A 14701-nucleotide genomic window follows, 5' to 3' on the forward strand; every position below is an offset into this window, starting at 1 on the left:
TTCTTCAGGCCTGTTTCCTCATCTGAAAAAAAGAATAATTCCCAACTTATAAAGTACACTTTAAGGATAGGGAATTATGTGCCTGTACCTGTATCTATACCTATATCTACATATTACCTAGCATCTAGCAGAATGTTAATTATTGATGGTTATGGTTTTTTCTACTATTATTAGGAATTCAAATCTTATAATTTTTAGTTCTCTGTATTACATAACCCCTGAAATATCCAGGATTCAATTTCAGCAGCGGACTGAGAGTAAAGAATCTGTCAGAATCAGGGTCAGAATTAGAACCTTAATGTTCTATCCACTAACAAAGGTCAAAGGTCAAGGTTCTTTTTTTATGATTTTATTTATTTATTTATTTGACACAGAGAGAGAGAGAGAGAGAGAGAGAACCCACAAGCACACAAGCAATGGGGAGAAGCTGGGGGAGGGAGTGGGAGAATTAGACTCCTCACTGAGCAAGGAGTTTGATGTAGGGCTCAATCTCAGTACTCCAGGATCATGACTTGAGCTGAAGGCCGATGCTTAACCAACGGAGCCACCCACGCACCCAGCTATTTATTTTATTTATTTATTTATTTATTTAATTTTAGTTTTTAAATTTTAATTCCAGTATAGTTAACATACAGTGTTATATTAGTTTCAGGTATATGATATAGTGATTCAGACATTCTATACCTTACTTAGTGCTTATCATGATAAGTTTTATTCTTAATCCCTATCGCCTATTTCCCACATTCCCCACCCACCTCCCCACTGGTAACCATCTGTTTGTTCTCTATAGTTAAGAGTCTGTTTCTTGGTTTCTCTCTCTCTCTCTCTCTCACACACACACACACATACACACACTCACATTTTACCCCTTTGTTCGCTTGTTTTCTTTCCTAAATTCCACATATGAGTGAAATCATAAGGCATTGGTCTTTCTTTGACTGACTTATTTCTCCTAGCATTATACCCTCTAGCTCTATCCATGTCATTGCAAATAGCAAGATTTCACTCTCATATGACTGAATAATATTCTATTATATATATCTATCATATCCTCTTTATAACAAAGGCCATGGTTTTAAGGGAAGAGATAGTGCCTAGTCAGGAAAAGACAAATACTTCCTAAATATATTGCCACTCTGCTCTAGGATCTGGTCAATCCATCATATTCCTCTTTACCACTGAGTCCAGACCAGAATCCTGCTCAGAATCCTTCTTAACACAGTACCTCTGGCATCCTTTAGCAATAGATGTCAACTGTAAATGGAGATAAAGCCTAATTCCTATAGTTGGTCTAATGATGATGAGAAAATAGTGTTTTTATAAAGTAAGGGAAAGGAGTAGGGTGAATGAGGAAAGGGGCTGGTAGATGGATATAATTATATAATAGAAGGTCAATGAGTTTTCCACAGTTATTAGGATTGGGCAAAAGTGGAAAAATCCTCAGGCCCCTGGAAGTGAGATGGCCTGGCCTACCCAGTTGTGTGACTGCTGGAGAGGGTCAGAGGCTGTTCCACCTCAGGTTAGGTTTTGGGTAGGCTCTATAGAACTTTAGGGAAGATAAACATGCTTGGGATGTCAACCAACAAATGACTTTACAAATGAATTCCACAATATTATTTTCAGGACACATACATACAAGACTTTGGTTTCTCTTACCTTTTTGTTTTATCTAAAGAAACATACACACACATGAACACACATGCACTCACACAAACACACAGAGCCTTTCTAATATCTCTAGGTGGATGTTATTCTGTTATCCAGTGCTTTCTATCATAAGGTAGATGAGGGGAGTTCTTGAGAGCAGATTCATCATTAAAATTTAGAGAGATCCAAGCAAGGCAGGGTTTTACCAGTTTATTATTCATTAGGTATCTTTTTTTTTCTTTTAAAAGTGTGTTCTCTGTTTTGTTTTGTTTTATTTTTACCATTCAAGAAATCTGTTTTCTCTCTTTTTTAAGTAAGCTCCATATCCAAGTGAGGCTTGAACTCATGACTCCAAGATCCATTAACTGAGCCAGTCAAGTGCCTCATACTTTCTCTAAAAATAGATTATGTAAAACTCAAGGCTATATTCTTTTAACTTAATCAATATCCTTCCTTTCCAAACTTTTCTCCTCCAGCTACCAACCCCTAAACTGTTTCTTCTGATGTAGGCTTTTCTGAACTGAACATGGATCTCAGCAGGTCTTCCCTTGAGCTAGCTTTCAGCAGCAACAGAAAATGCCTTTTCAGGATGTCCACCAATTCAGAATAGTCTCACAGGTTTTCCTAGTGATTTATTTATCAAGTAAGGCTATGCAGACGGTGTTTTTTCTCTCATCCAGCCACTCAGTTTTAGCAAAAAGTAGTTTTGAAATTTTAAAAATGATTTGCCCAAAGGTTGAAAAAAAGTCCTTTGAAGTTTCAAGAAAATGAGTTACAGAAAATTAGCTTTGAGTCCTCTCACAGGAGGCACAAGGAAGGAAAAAGGGCAACTGAGTCTGCAGGACTTGGTGAGTCTTGAATCGTGGATTTTATAAACTGTCTTGTCACCTTACACTCTGACAAAAACCAGCAATAGATCCCCCAAAGAAAAAAACAAATGCCTGAGAAACTTGCTTACTGAAAGGCCACTGAATTGCCTTTTTCCTCCTGTAACTAGCTGACTGGATAGTCTGAACTCAGTGTTGAAAACACAGAATGGTTTATTTTTCCCAGTTACTGCCTTCAGCCATGCTGTCAAATACGTTTTTTTCGTCCCTTAATGACAGCTCAGCTACATCCTGTAAACTTCTGCTCACCTTCAGTTATGGAAGTCCAGGCCGGCTTAAAACTTTTTTTAAAAAAAAGATTTTATTTATTTATTCATGACAGACACACACACACAGAGAGAGAGAGAGAGAGAGAGAGAGAGAGAGAGAGAGGCAGAGACACAGGCAGAGGGAGAAGCAGGCTCCATGCAGGGAGCCTGATGTGGGACTCGATCCCGGGTCTCCAGGATCCCACCCTGGGCCAAAGGCAGGCGCCAAACCGCTGAGCCACCCAGGGATCCCCCCAGCTTAAAACTTTAATCTCATATCCAATTTAAATCTCATCCCCTTCCTTCCTCTAGCACAGACTGTGGTTCTAGGGATGTGCCATTGGGATCCGACATCATCTGCCTCTGGGCACCTCTTTTCTTTTTTTTTTTTTTAATAAATTAATTTTTATTGGTGTTCAATTTACCAACATACAGAATAACACCCAGTGCTCATCCCGTCAAGTGTCCCCTTCAGTGCCCGTCACCCATTCACCCCCACCCCCCCCGCCCTCCTCCCCTTCCACCACCCCTAGTTCATTTCCCAGAGTTAGGAGTCTTTATGTTCTGTCTCCCTTTCTGATATTTCCTACCCATTTCTTCTCCCTTCCCTTATACTCCCTTTCACTATTATTCATATTCCCCAAATGAATGAGAACATACACTGTTTGTCCTTCTCCGATTGACTTACTTCACTCAGCATAATACCCTCCAGTTCCATCCACGTTGAAGCAAATGGTGGGTATTTGTCGTTTCTAATGGCTGAGGAATATTCCATTGGATACATAAACCACATCTTCTTTATCCATTCATCTTTCGATGGACACGGAGGCTCCTTCCACAGTTTGGCTATTGTGGACATGGCTGCTAGAAACATCGGGGTGCAGGTGTCCCGGCGTTTCATTGCATCTGAATCTTTGGGGTAAATCCCTAACAGTGCAATTGCTGGGTCATAGGGCAGGTCTATTTTTAACTCTTTGAGGAACCTCCACACAGTTTTCCAGAGTGGCTGCACCTTTTCACATTCCCACCAACAGTGTAAGAGGGTTCCCTTTTCTCCGCATCCTCTCCAACATTTGTGGTTTCCTGCCTTGTTAATTTTCCCCATTCTCACTGGTGTGAGGTGGTATCTCATTGTGGTTTTGATTTGTATTTCCCTGATGGCAAGTGATGCGGAGCATTTTCTCATGTGCATGTTGGCCATGTCTATGTCTTCCTCTGTGAGATTTCTGTTCATGTCTTTTGCCCATTTCATGATGGGATTGTTTGTTTCTTTGCTGTTGAGTTTAATAAGTTCTTTATAGATTTTGGAAACTAGCCCTTTATCTGATACGTCATTTGCAAATATCTTCTCCCATTCTGTAGGTTGTCTTTTAGTTTTGTTGACTGTACCCTTTGCTGTGCAGAAGCTTCTTATCTTGATGAAGTCCCAATAGTTCATTTTTGCTTTTGTTTCTTTTGCTTTCGTGGATGTATCTTGCAAGAAGTTACTGTGGCCAAGTTCAAAAAGGGTGTTGCCTGTGTTCTCCTCTAGGATTTTGATGGAATCTTGTCTCACATTTAGATCTTTCATCCATTTTGAGTTTATCTTTGTGTGTGGTGCAAGAGAGTGGTCTAGTTTCATTCTTCTGCATGTGGATGTCCATGGGCACCTCTTTTCAATCCTCCTCCAAAATCTGTCTCCTCAGTGGGTTTGGGGCGTGAGGAGGTATCAGGTGAGTCCTCTCTGGATGCTCTTTTTTTTTTTTTCCTTTTGCTTCTCAGGCTAACACTGACAAGCTCTTGGCATTTACTATGTGACAGGATCTAAATGTGGCCCTTGGATGTTTGACTTCTCTTCTGGCTGGTTTTGGAGGATCTATACAGTTCTTGGAGGCAAACCATCAGAATCCTGGTCAACATCTCCTACTCCAACACAGCTTCCCCTACCAGGAGCACTCTCCCTCCAGGTCGTGCCCAAGCATTCTCTTAGAAACTCAGGAACCCTTGTGTGCTAGTGGAGAGCTCTCAACATGGTGCCAGGCCACGCCTGTTCCATGCAGGAATCTCATCCATCCTTGCCACCACCTTTACTACTTTCAGCTTCATAACCAGTTCTTTGCTTTGCCATTCCTTTCTCCTATTCCCTTTCCCCAAATCAGCAGGGCACAAGAACTGACTTGCTGGTCTGCTACCTGAGTAGAGGTTCAGCCAGCAAGGGATGTGTCACTCTCTTCCTCTTGCTAGCACCTTTCCCTCAAGGCAATCTTCTCTTGGCTTCAAGAGGGGAGAGCAGCCCTACTATCCCCACAAAAAGACTCCCTGGCTACAGTGAACACTGCAGTCATGGTGTGGGGCCAATTATTTCAAGAAACTCCCATCCTTTTTTTCGCCCTCCTGGGGCATTGTTGTCGGTTCCAGTAGCAGGGCGAATTCTTCTAAGACCTTTGGGGAAGGTGTTTGCCCCAAGTTGTTGGGGGTTATTGCTAATGTGCAAGATCTGAAACCTCCTTGATCTCAGTTTTAGTCCCTACTTGCCAATTCCCAACATCTCCTAAAATTCATCTCTGTCAAACCAGAAGTCTTTCCAAACTGACCAATTCATTTATCCATTTGACAAATATTTCTCTTTTTAAAAGATTTTTATTTATTTGACAGAGAGAGAGAGTACAAGCAGGGGGAATAGCAGAGGGAGTGGGAGAAGCAGACTCCCTGCTGAGCAGGGAGCTAGGGGCTCAGTCCCAGGGTCCTAAGATCATGGCCTGAGCTAATGGCAGAAGCTTAAGCTTAACCAACTGAGTCACTTAGGCACTCCTATTCAACAAATATTTCTTGAGTGCCTACTCTGTACTGGGAACTGTTGTGGGCACTGGGGATATGGCAGCAAATAGGACAGATAGGCTTACCTTTCTCAGACAGTTTACATTCTATTGGAGGTGACTACCTTAGACAGGCATGCTAGCAAGATGATTTGAAATGGTGCTAAGTGCTCCGAGATAGTAGAATGCAGAGTAGGATGAGTGCAAGGGAAGGCCACCACTTGAGCCTGATGTCTGGACAAGGCTTATCTGAAGGTAAGATCCCTGAACTGGAGTAAGGCAGGGCAAATGCAAAGGCCTTCAAGTGGGAGCCTGTTTCAAGGAATTAGAAGATAAGCAAATGATTGGTTTTTCCATTCTCATCTCAGAGTTAAACCTCCCAAGATGCATTTCTATTTCCTCTGCTTGCTCCAGGCTAGTTTGTGAGATAAAGATCTCCACTGCTGGTTCTGTTGCTAGTCCACATTGCATATGCTAGGCTGTTGTGGCTGTCTCTCTAGACTTAAGGGTTTGAGACATGAAGGAGCCTTTTAACTCATTTATGTGGGTCATGTATTTGGGAGAATTCTTATCAGAAAGCTGATGTAACTCTGGCCAAATTACCACCCATGGAAACCTCAGCTACCAGGCAATGGAAGTATAGAATTAGAAGTCTTCCTTCCCATGTCTAATTTCTTCCTAATGGGATTTATGGATGAATACACTTGCATATTAAAATGTGTGTTACACCTAAGAGCCTTATATAATTAAAATATATGTTATTGTGAGGCTTGCCTACTAGAACAAAGTATGTATAATGAAGAGAAAGGAAATAAGGTCCGAGAAAGCTCAAGGGTGCCATTTCTCTCATTGGTTTATTACTCTGAAATAAGAGAAAGCTCATTGGAATTGCCCATTTTGTTACACAAAATTGCCTTTATAATATTCATGCCCCAAGTGGCATATTTCTTAGTGTCATGGAATTTTAGAGTTGAAAGATATCTTTGAGATCATTAATAACAACCTTATCATTTTATAATTGAGATAAGATATCCAAAAGGCTAAGAAACATTCCAAAAATCATATAACATTCATAATTGTAGAGTTGAACTTGAATCCAAACCTATTTACTCTCAGTCTACTAGTCTTGCCACTACATTGTAGGACCTCTATGCTAAGACTACCTGATATACATTATGTCGAAGACCAGAGCCAGCTATGTTCTCAGCATAGTTAGATTAGAGGTATTATGGTTGGTAGTCTCCAAGTTTGTGCCCAATGAACCATGCCTCCTGATATTCACACCCTCATGTAGTCTCCTTCTACTTTATAGCCCGATTGGTCTGTATGACCAATAGACTATTGCAGAAGCGATAGTATGTTACTTCCAAGATTAGGTTATAAAAGACTATGGCTACCATCTTGGTCTCTCTTGGATCACTTACTCTGGGGAGGCCAGCTGTCATGTTGTGAGGATCCTCAAACAGCCTATAGTGAGGAAATGAGATACTTGATCAACAACTAGAAAAAAACTGAGTCTTGCTAACAAGCATGCTAGTAAGCTTAGAGGCAGATCCTCCAGCCTCATGTGACCCTAGCTTCAGGTGATGGCTTAACTTCAACCTCACAAGACACCCTGAGCCTGAACTACTGAGCTAAATAGAGTCCTAATACAGAAAAACTATAAGATATTAACTATTTGTTATTTAGGCTGACATTGTGGGGAGTTAATTTTTGTGTGCAGTAATAGATAACTAATACAGGCACAGTGCTTTAATTATTTTAAATCACCTTTGATACCATGTGATGGGGTGCATCACTCAGAGACAACTCCATTTTCTCACCTCTTTTCATGCAGGGTAGAGACAGATACTTGCTCTGTTCAAGGACCTGCCTCAGTTCAGTCTCTGCCAACAGGGATGAAGAGGGAGGAGGGTAGCCCTGCCAAATGCCAACCACGCCTCCTCAAGGATAATGCATGGCAGATGTTAGCCTGTGTTAAGCTTTTGTTGGAAAATCTAGAACAAAGGCATGGTGGTAGTTTGATGTTCACAGAGAAGAGTGAATACAAAGCATGGCTTTAAGCAGACTTCCTTTAAACATGCACAATCTTTGGTGCTATTTTCATGCTTTAGGAGAACTCAAAATTTTCTGCCCTTTTCCTGCCTAGAATTTGGTAGAGAGAACTTTTGAAGATGTTAGTGAACTCTAATTTCATATTTTTTAACCAGTTCCAGGAATGTGGGCTCATTAAAATACTTCTGATTTAGCATGAGGGATACACTTATGATGATGATCCACTTGGCACCTGAGTCATCCCACCTTTGTTTCTCTGTGAGACCTTCTCTTTCCTTCTTCAGAGTGATGTGTGAGCTCACTAGATTTATAAAGTGTCTTTAAGGTGATTCTGTTTAGTTAGTATCATTTCTTGCCCATTACCTTTATACCACTAGTCTTCCTGTACGAGTACAACTGAGCTTGGATTGGTGTTTCCCTTGTCTCTGTGTTTCCCTTGTCTCTGTGTGTCTCTTTCCTGGTACCCCACATTGATTCTCTGAATTCAAGGACATTCAAGACTTCAAAAAGATTTAATAAATGTCACCAAAAAACTGCCAATGCCTAAGAGGCTGGCATGCTAAGGAAAAAGTTGGATAATGGTATAATACCGACTCAACCTAGACATGAACTTTCTTTAGTGTGACTTTGCATATCATGTTCATCTTCTCAACCTTCTCATGAAAGAAGTACAAAAAAAGAAAAAAAACCCACAAATCCATGACCCACTGCTACATAGTTGAGATATCAAGACAAAAAGTCTCCTGTGCATTAGTAATGTCTTTCAGGAGTTAGAGTCCAATCCTCACATAGTGAGAGGTGAGGGCTGGATGAGAAGTACTAAAAGGTATGACAAACAAGGAGATCTGAGGGGATGTCAGAAGGCTTTCTCTTCCCCCTATTTCTTTCCCTCCTGCAATGTCTCAAATTTTCCATTACAATAGAAGTCCTTGCATTTGAGTTATAGGCTTCTGAAATACAAATACTCTTAGGAGTTTTACCTGTTCTCTGTTCTTAATATTTTATGCTGAAGTAGTTTACCAGACATGTCTCCTCAGGGTTCTGAGAGAATAAACGTTTTATGGAAGAAAGGGAGATAAGATCCAGCCAAATTTAGACCAAGAGACACCTCCTGAGGACAGCTATGTCTCTGGGGAGCCAGAGCTGTTCACTCATTCTTATAGGGATTTGATGTCAGAGGTGAGGTTGTTTGCTTTTTGAAAAATTTACAGGTAGGGCACTAAATGTTAAGCACTCACAGGGATTACAAATAGAATAGTTGAATTTTTAAATAAGAATTTATAGATTTGTGGGGGCCTGGTAATTAATGCTATTAAATTCAAGCACTTTGGGGACCACTTTAGTATTTCAATGTTACCCATAGTAAAGCCAGGAAGTGCAAAAGTTGAAGTTCTCATGGCAAGAGTAATTCATCCCCATTACACATTCTTGACAGAATCCTTACAAGCTGTAGAAATTTGTGTCTCTAACATACTCAGTTTGCTGAGCTGCATTTGCAAAAGAGGACAGCACAGTTAGTTCCTTCAGGGCAATATGGTTACATTTTCAGTCTCATTATAGGACTCTTGGCATTTAGTTTGAAAGGCCAAGAGGAAAATCCATTTGTAGGACTTTTTGCAAGAGGTAAGAGCCAAAATAGAACAGGGAAGCCATTGTTTGTCTGTTCTCTATAGAAACAGAGCATCCAAGTTTGATGAAACAAGGCTTTTTCCAATTGAAAATTGAAATTAAAAAGACTATTATTCACATAGCATCAAAAACTTGAAATATTTAAGGATCAATTTTACAAAAAAATGTGTAAAGCATGTAAACTGAAAATTAGAAAATATTGTTCAGAAAAGTTAAGACCCTAGGATGCCTGGGTGGCTCAGTGGTTGAGCGTTTGCAGCTTGTGGCTTCATGGGATCAAGTCCCATATCAGGCTCCCTGCAGGGAGTCCGCTTTTCTCTCTGCCTGTATCTCTGCCTCTTTTCCCTATGTGTCTCTCATGAATAATGAAATAAAATCTTTAAAAAAAAAAAGGAATGGGTTGAGATATTTACTGTTAAGATGTCAAATTTCACAAATTAATGTTTTCTAACAAATATCCCAGGGATTTTCTTTTTTTAAATTGATAAAAATGATTCTAAAATGCATATTAAATGGATAGAACCTTAAATGGCCAAAAGAGCTATAAGAAAGAAAAAAAGAAAAACAAAGTTGGAGGACTAACACTACCTGACTTCATGACTTATTATTAAGCTATAGCAGTCTAGACAGTGTGGAATTAGCAGAAAGATTAACAAATATATCAATGTAACAGAATACAGAATACAGATATAGACCTACAAAGACAACTGATTTTTGACAAAGGTGCAAAGGCAATTCTATCGGAAAGAATACTCTTTTCAACAAATGGTACTGAGAGAATTGAATATCCATATGCAAAAAAAAAGAACTAATTTCAATTGGTATTTTGCATCAGATTAAAAAAATGATACCACATATATCATAGACTTAAATGTGAATTCTAAAACTATAAAACCTAAAGAAGAAAACAAGAAGAATCTTTGTGACCTTGGGACGGCAAAGTCTGACACCAGAAACAAGATCTGCCGAAGAACAAAATGGCAAAATTCTGATGGACTTCATCAGAATTAAACATTTCTGCTCTTTAAAAGATATCATTAAAAGAACCAAAAGACAAGCCAGAAACTGGGGAGAAAATCTTTGCAAGCCATATATTTGACAAAATATTTATGCTGGAATGTATAAAGAGCTCTCAAAAATCAGCAATAAGAAAAATGACCCAATAAAACATGAGCAAAGGATTTGAACAGATGCATCTCCAGAGAAGATATAAGGATGGCAAATTAGCACACAAAAAAATTCAACATAATTATTCATTAAGGTAATACAAAGTAACATCACATTGAGATACACTGTGCTTAAGATGATTAAAATGAAAAACATGAATCATGCCAAGTGTTGGTAGGAGGAACTGGAATTTTCATATGCTGCTACTGAGAATGTAAAATGGCCCAAACATTTTGGACAACAGTTTGGTAGTTTCTTAAACACATATTTACCATGTGATCTAGCCGTTTTGTAACTAGGATATACTCAGGAGCAATTAAGGTGTTTCAAAATGTATCTCGGGGGACACCGGGGTGGCTCAGTCAGTTAAGTGGCCTACTCTTGATTTCAGGTCAGGTCATGATCTCAGGGTCTTGAGATTGGCTCAGGTCATGATCTCAGGGTCTTGGGATTGAGTCTGTGGTGGCCTCTGTGCTCAGCAAGGAGTCTGCTCAAGGATTTCTTTCCCTCTCCCTCAACCCCTCCCCCACCTCAAATAAATAAATCAATAAATCTTTAAAATGTACCTAGGATTTGTTTTAATTAGGTACAGTAAGACACACAGACACAGAAATGACTGTTATGAAGGAAGAAGTTTTACTCACTGTTCTCTAGAAACAGAAGGCATGACACACCCACAGGGGCACCACAAGGGGAAGCCCAGGGTCAATTAGGATGTTAGAGGGAGCAAGGGGAAACATAGGCAAAAGCCTTCACTTTGGTTTTTGTAGGAAGGAATGGGCAAGTCAGGGTAAGCAAGCTAATTAGGATTAGGGCTGCTCTACTTGTCTGATACATAGCCCTGGATGATTAGAGCAGGTGGATAGTGGTCTGGAGTATAAGAGCCCCAAAGGAGAGGAAGCTGAGGAGTCTGGGTTCTATATTGGTTAGTTTGTATATAAAAGGTGCACTTGAACACATATGATTAATACAGAAATCACATATACATACAAAGATTTCACATGAATGACCATACCAACTGTATTTGTAGCAGTCCCAAACTGAAAACAACCCAAATACATGCTAACAGCTACATGGATAAACAGATTATGGCATATCCAAACAATGGTCTACTACTCAGGAATAAAAAGTAATGGAGTATTGATAAATGCAACAACATAGATGAATCTCAAAATAATTATGCTGAGTAAAATAAGGGGACAGAAATGGAGTATAGAAAATACCAACTAATTTATATAGTGACAAAACACAGATCAGTGGTTGCCTGTGATGAGGTTCGATAGAGAATGATATTAAATATAGAAACAGGGGATCCCGGGGTGGATTAGTGGTTTAGTGCCTCCTCTGGCCCAGGGTGTGATCCTGGGGTCCCAGGATCCAGTCCCATGTTGGGCTCCTTGCATGGAGCCTGCTTCTCCCTCTGCCTGTGTCTCTGCTTCTCTCTCTCTCTCTCTCTCTCTCTCTCTCTCTCTCTCTTTCTCTCTGTGTCTCTCATGAATAAATAAATAAAAACTTTTAAAAATTAAAAAAATAGAAACAAGGATACATTAACAATGAATTTTATGAAAAAGAATAAAGAAATTGATTCTAGTTACTGTAGCATCAAAAACAATAAAATACTTAGGAATAACTTTAATGCTATGAAAGATCTATACTCTGAAAACTATAAGATATTGATGAAAGAAATTGAAAAAGAAAGAAATGATTGGAAAACTGTCCTATGTTTATGTATTGGAAGAATAAATATTGTTAAAATGTCAATACTACTGAAAGCCATTTATAGATTCAGTGTAATCTCTATCAAGATTCCAATAGCAATTTTTATAGAAGCAGAAAAAAATACTCCTAAAATTTATATGGAACCACAAAAAGACCACTATAGCCAAAGTAATCCTGAGAAAGAAGAACAAATCAGGATGTATTCCTGATTTCAAGCTATATATAAAATCTGTGGTGATCAAAACATTATAGTACTGGCAAAAAACAGACACAGACCAATGGAACAGAAGTGAGAGCCCAGAAATAAACACATGCACATATAGTTAACTAATCTTTGATAAGGGAGCCAAGAATACCCAATGGAGAAAAGATGGCCTTGTCAACAAGTGTTACTGGGATAATTGGATTTTCACATGTAAAACAATGAAACTGGACCCACATCCTATACCCACTCACAAAAATTAACTCAGAATGATTTAAAGACTTAATGAAACCATGAAACCCCTTGAAAACAAAGAATAAAGCTTCTTGACATGGGTCTTGGTCATGATTTTTTTTTGGATATACCATCTAAGGCACAAGCAACAAAATAAAAAATAAATGGGTAGGACTACATCAAACTGAAAATTTCTGACAGCAAATGAAACCATCAACAAAGTGAAAAGCAACCTATGGAATGGAAAAATATTTGCAAACCATATATCTAAGGGGTTAATATCCAAAACATAAAAAAAAAACCTCATCCAACTCAAAACAAAACAAGATGAGTAACTCAATTAAAGAAATGGGCAAAGAATCTGAATAGATATTTCTCCAGAAAAGATATATAGAAGGCCAACACATAGAAGAAAAGATGCTCAACATCACTAGTCATTCAGGAAATGCAAATCAAAACTACATGGAGGGATCCCTGGGTGGCGCAGCGGTTTAGCGCCTGCCTTTGGCCCAGGGCGCGATCCTGGAGACCCGGGATCGAATCCCACGTCGGGCTCCTGGTGCATGAAGCCTGCTTCTCCCTCTGCCTGTGTCTCTGTCTCTGTCTCTCTCTCTCTCTGTGACTATCATAAATAAATTTAAAAAAATTAAAAAAAAACTACATGGAGATATCACCTCATGCTTTTAGAATGGCCATCATCAAAAAGATGCGAGAACAAAGCTAGTGTAGATGTGGAACCCCTTGCTGGGAAAATTGGACATCCACATGCAGAAGAATGAAACTGGACCACTCTCTTGCACCATACACAAAGATAAACTCAAAATAGATGAAAGATCTAAATGTGAGACAAGATTCCATCAAAATCCCAGAGGAGAACTCAGGCAACACCCTTTTTGAACTTGGCCACAGTAACCGGAGAAGGACAAACAGTGTACGTTCTCATTCATTTGGGGAATATGAATAATAGTGAAAGGGAATATAAGGGAAGGGAGAAGAAATGTGTGAGAAATATCAGAAAGGGAGACAGAACATAAAGACTTCTAACTCTGGGAAATGAACTAGGGGTGGTGGAGGGGGAGGAGGGTGGGGGGTGGGGGTGAATGGGTGACGGGCACTGAGGGGTACACTTGACGGGATGAGCACTGGGTGTTATTCTGTATGTTGGTAAATTGAACACCAATAAAAATTAATTTATAAAAAAAAAAAGATGTGGAACCCTTGTACACTATTGGTGTGATTACATATTGGTGCAGCCACTATGGACAATAGAATGGAGGATCCTCAAAAAATTAAGAATAGAACTACCAGGGCCACCTGGATCAGTCAGCTGAATGTCCAACTCTTGGTTTCGAGGGTCATGAATTGAGTCCCACGTTGGGCTCTGCACTCAGTGGGGAGTGTGAGATTCTCTCTTTCCCTCTGCCTCTGCTTCCCTCCCACCAGCTCACACACACTCTCTCTATCTAAAATAAATAAATACATCTAAAAAAAAAAAAGAAAAAAGAATAGAACTACCACATGACCCAGTACTTCCACTTCTGGGAATATATCCAAAGGAAATGAAAACACTATCTCAGAAAGGTATCTGCACCCCCATGTTCATGGCAGCATTATTCACAGTAGCCAAAACATGGAAACAACTTGTCTACTGATGGATATAAATGAAATGTGATATTATTCAGGCATAAAAAAATGAGGAAATCCTGCCATTTGTGATAACATGGAAGGACCCTGAAGGCATTATATAAGTGAAATAAGTCAAAGCAAGAAAAATACTGTATAATCTCATTTATATGTAACATCTAAAACCAAAACACCACGACAGCCTGGGTGGTTCAGCGGTTTAGTGCCTGCCTTCAGCCCAGGGAGTGATCCTGGAGTCCTGGGATCGAGTCTCTCTGTGTGGAGTCTGCTCCTCCCTCTGCCTGGGTCTCTGCCTCTCTCTTTCTCTATATCTCTCATGAATAAATAAATAAAATCTTTAAAAAATAAAACCAAAACACCAGAATCATAGAAAAAGAGATCAGACTTGAGGTTACCAGAGGCAGAGAGGAGAGTGGGTGGGTGGGTGGTGGTTAGTGGGGGAAGGTGCTCAAAAGGTACAGACTTCCAGTGATA

General features: G+C 39.6%; 1 protein-coding gene across 1 annotated transcript in view; it reads right to left on the reverse strand.

Moving 5' to 3' along the window:
• KIAA1217 (KIAA1217 ortholog) overlaps positions 1 to 14701 on the reverse strand; it is a 465513-nt gene that overhangs the window by 330609 nt on the left and 120203 nt on the right. The gene's annotated exons all lie outside the window — the stretch shown is intronic.

This window comes from Nyctereutes procyonoides, unplaced genomic scaffold (genome assembly GCF_905146905.1).
Source record: "Nyctereutes procyonoides isolate TBG_1078 unplaced genomic scaffold, NYPRO_anot_genome, whole genome shotgun sequence".
Taxonomy (NCBI): domain Eukaryota; kingdom Metazoa; phylum Chordata; class Mammalia; order Carnivora; family Canidae; genus Nyctereutes; species Nyctereutes procyonoides.